A 4,523-nucleotide genomic window follows, 5' to 3' on the forward strand; every position below is an offset into this window, starting at 1 on the left:
GAGAGAAAGAAGGAGGGGAGGGGGGGAAAGGGAGGGACCAATATCGATCAAGGAGGGGGTTAAAACAATCAATTTTTATAGACCAACATTTTTAACATTTCCTGAGAACTTTGCTGGCCCTTTCCTCAATTCCTTTGGTTTCTCCCCAACTTCACCTCACACGATGTAATCTTTTCCCTTTTCCAGGAACGGGAAGGGAAACAGATCAGTCACAGAGTCTCTCAGATTATAAAAGCTGCTTGTCTCACTAACTGGACTCTTTACACTTGTTTCTCACAGGCACCTTCACTCTGTACCAAATGTCATGATTCCAGTGGTTGGGCCCCTGCTCTGACCCTCCGGCCTCTTTTTATATCTCTCCCTCGATGAGCTGGCTGATCTCTCCTGATTTCCTGAAGTGCACCGAATAGAGATAAGAACCCAGGTCAAGGCTAAAAGCTCAAAAGGCCATCAGTTCTCAATGCCCGCGCTGCCGGCACACAGGAGCCTACCATGCATGTGCACATGTGCACACACACCCTCACACACACACTGCACACACACACGTGAACACACACAGCCTTCTTCAACCCAGATAAGAACTGAGCACTCCCCTTTCACCTACTCCCCCAGGTCTTTGGGTCCTTAGGTCCTTGGGAAACCTGAGTCTTCTGGGACAGGGTACAGGGCTCAGATAACCTGCTGCTACTCTTAGATGACAGAGACCTCACTTGCCTTTCCTGGTGTTTGCAGAACAATAAGAAAGTAAAGTTAACTGCAGAAAGTCCTCGCCATTCATGGCCTCCAGGGTGGGGGAAGGAGGGGTTCTGAGAGGCGGAGCCCGCAGCCCAGGCCTTCTCTCCATTGGTGGAGCTCAACAGGTAACCTGAAGCTTTGCTGAGAGGCACATGAGGTGCATAAATAAAGAGTGAAACCTATGCAACCTCCTTGAAATGGGCTGAGTCTTTCTTCACCCTTGTCTTAGAAATACCAGTTTCTCTTTAATTGTGTTACCAACTTCTATTTAAAAAATTCAACTGAATCCCCAGTCACGCTCCTAATTCTCTTCTTTCCATCTATTTTTGTTCCCTCTACTCCAATTCCACTTTCCTCTGTTTTCATATTCTTTTTTCAGGAGGACAAAGTGGATGAATAGGTGAAAGAGAGAAATTGACTATTCAATCCCAGTCCCCACCTTCCTCAAGAACCATTTCTTTTCTGCACAGACCTGCTGAACTGGGCACTTTATACCGTAAGTGCTACTCATTTCTTGTTTGCTATCCTCAAATCTCAGCCGCAAAAGAACCTCCAAGACTTGGAATTCCTTCCTCCCTCTCATATGCATGACTCTCTACCCATCTCTTTGTTCTTCCTCATCCTGTGAAAAATCGACTTTTTGTTTTGAATCAAGCTCAAAGCTGAACTTCGATCTCTCAAGGTACAGACACTCATATTTACAGGTGAGTCTGAAATCTCTCAATTTGGGGGCTTTGGAAAACGAAAACAAGTGGCTAGATTACAAGCAACACTGGGCAGGAGGAGAAGAGGATGAGACGCAGGGGGAAAAACATTGTTCACTGGAAGCCAATTATCAACTTCTTCCAGGGCTAAGATGGCAGAAACTGCTGGATTTTAACCAAATTCCCAGCTAGTCTGTGTTTTTCTTGGAGACTGTCAGTGATCACAGGCAGTAAATCTTCTTGCTAATAATGGGAATTGGTATGATAAGGTGGATGCTGAGCAGTTAAATACTAAGGTTGCAGCTCTGCCTTGTTTCATAGAGATTTATTCAACTAGAAGAACAGGGGTTGGTTCTTCAGTCTTGAAGAGGAGGGCACAGCTATCATGGGAATTTCCTAGAATTCCATTCTTTGTTTCTCATGGTCAAGTTGGTTTTGTTATGAAAATACCTGGGGTGCAGTGCTGAGGGCAGCTGGTGGAGGTGGAGGTGGGGGACGGGTAGCGGAGCGGTCACTGGGTGAACTAATACATGGTTTACTTATTTGACCAAATTCTCACACTGTGCATGACTGAGGCAAAGGCCAGTGGGGCATCAAGTTGGCAAAGGAATGGTGGGCAGAGAAATCTTGAACTCTGGGTGTGGGATTCAGAATGGGGCAAGTCTGATACAGGTACAAGCGAGTCTTTTCTTGTCTTTGCCTTGTAGCTGCTGGTCTATAAACTGGTGGAACTTCAAGTCCACTCTATAACCCTCAAGGGAAGGAGAGGAGACTAGGGCAACGTCTTCCTTTTCCTGGGCTCTCTAATATCAATGCTACCTTCCCTTTGCCTGGCCCTTTGGCATTAACAAAGCACTTTTACAGACACTGTCATCTCTGGAGTACCCGGAGTGTAAGGAGCTCACATGAGGGGGAGGCTCCGCACACTCGAGATGGAGGCCTCGGAGAACTGGTGGACCACACTGGGAGGGTAAGGAGGGTCTGGAGGAAGAAGAATTGAACTCCTATGCGCTGAGTTGGGTTGAAATCCAAAGATAATCCAAAGAATACTCCATCCCCAAACTATGTTCTCCCATTGTTTCCTGTCATCTTTTAATAGGGCCAAACAGATTGGCGCTTTTCTTTCCTTTGAAATGGGTCAAAGGCAGTGACAAAAGGATTATATAGTCTAGATAGTTCAAAAGCAGGGGACATTTCAATGAAGAATTGTGAGAATGTATAAAGAAAGCTGTAGGGGGAGGGATGAAGCAGCCTGTTTTACCAGTACTCAGATACCTGCCTTCCAGGAAACCCTGTGTCATCCTGGTAAAAAAAAAAAAAAAAAAAAAAAAATTGATTTGCACTGTCACCCTTTGCCTTCAGACCTAGAAACTCTCCTAAGTCATAGTTAAGACTCCCAAGTCCTTGTTTAAGAGCCTTTTTCAAAATCTCAGTGCCCAGGGAGTTAGCTGCAAAGGGAGGGTCCACATTATGAGCTGCTGCCTCCCTGCATCAGGTCGTAACAAGCCCCAGGAAGAAAGTATTCCAAACAACAGGGTGAGTCTTCCCTAACGTACCCTGTTTGCATGTCGGTGCTGAGAACAGCCTTTTATGGGGCTTGCACTAAGCCAAGGAACGTGTCTGAACACTGCAAGAAAGAGGCCAGAGGAGCAACCACAGAGCAACCGGTTGATGCGGCATTTCTTTCAAGAAAAGACAAAATGTCCTCACACAGCTAGCATCCTTCCTGTTCAGTTCAGTGTCTGAAAGTCAGGCTCCCTCTTTCCCGCTTGTCATAGTCGCTCCTCCTTTGCCCAACAAAGATCCAGCTGAGTTATTTCCAGGCAGCTTTGGGAAAGGATGTGGGGCCCCTGGAGGACATTCCTCGATACATCTATAGGAACGAGACCAAGGAATCTCCCCGTCTTCTGTCCACTCCGTCCCCCATGAAAGAGTCTCGCTCTGGACATGTGCTCTGGTCCTTTCTGAACTCCTCACCCACCTCCTCTTGATTTCACAATGGCAGATGGGTCCTCTATGGCAAATGGCATCATTCTGTTTGTATGGTTCATTTTAGAGAAGACAGCTGCCCACCCCTACACTTCACCTTTGGCTAGCAAGCTCATAGTAGCTGGGTTTTTCTAAAGCGACTTCAGAACGCTGTCTTTTCTAGAGGGAACCAGGTACACTGAGGCCAATTATGGTGCACACACAGTGGGAGACAGACCAAGGGAGAGGGTGACCAGCACCCAACCAGATAAACCCAGGAAGGTCCCACTTGGACTTGTCTGGGATGAATGCTTTGAGGGCGAGAATCAGGCAAGAATTCGCATCTCCACCACTATCTATGTGCACTGCAGACACGGCAATGTCTTGCTGTGTTAGCCCTCTGCAGCCCGTCACCCTAGGGGCCGTACTAGGGGGATTTCTGAAGGCCCTTGGCCAGGCAATAACCCCGTGTGTGGAGAGTTGACATATGGCCCCACACTGTGAGGAAAAGATCCCCAGACAATCCATGTGTTTCTCTTGTCCTTCATTCCACCGGAGTCTGTCTCATACCCAACCAGATTTCAGTGGAGTGAAGTTCAGGAGGCGTGGAGCTGACGCCGCAGCCACTGCCACCGCAGCAGCAAGAGGAACTCCAGCTTAGAGAAACACCCGGTGGGAAATGTGATAGATGAAGGCGGCATCTGGATTCACCCTTCCGCAGAGGGGACTAGCAATAGGCAGATTGGAGAAAAACACCACAGATGGGAACCGTGCATTCTTTCTTCTCTAAAAGGGATGCTATGGAAATGTGTATTCTCAGTGACAAAAATTAAAAAGAGTCTGTCCGCTGGAAAGCCTCTCTTCTTCTGTGGTTCATGCCGTTCAATGCTTACTCCCTCGCCTTCTAAGCCACCGCCCCCTTTGGACTAAAACTGAGACAGGGGCCTGAAGAATTGACCTGCGCTCTGGCTGTTCTCAGGTCCTGTGGCAGGTGGCTGGAACTCGATTTGCCATCAGTGATAAAACGTGCTGTGCTCAGGCTCTGCACGGTTCCAGCAGGACCTGCTGAAGGGGGTGAAAAAAAATCTATTAAGATTTTTAAAGACCTACTTATAT

At 47.5% G+C, this 4,523-nt stretch overlaps 1 long non-coding RNA gene across 1 annotated transcript; it reads left to right on the forward strand.

Moving 5' to 3' along the window:
• Window positions 1-943: 943 nt before the first annotated feature.
• LOC143679032 (uncharacterized) lies at window positions 944-4,313 on the forward strand. The gene is made up of 3 exons (XR_013173526.1): window positions 944-1,439; window positions 2,304-2,409; window positions 3,986-4,313. It is a non-coding gene; the product is annotated as an uncharacterized LOC143679032 (long non-coding RNA).
• The last annotated feature ends 210 nt before the right edge of the window (window positions 4,314-4,523 follow it).

The sequence above is a fragment of the Tamandua tetradactyla genome, chromosome 4, assembly GCF_023851605.1.
Source record: "Tamandua tetradactyla isolate mTamTet1 chromosome 4, mTamTet1.pri, whole genome shotgun sequence".
NCBI classification, from domain to species: Eukaryota; Metazoa; Chordata; class Mammalia; order Pilosa; family Myrmecophagidae; genus Tamandua; species Tamandua tetradactyla.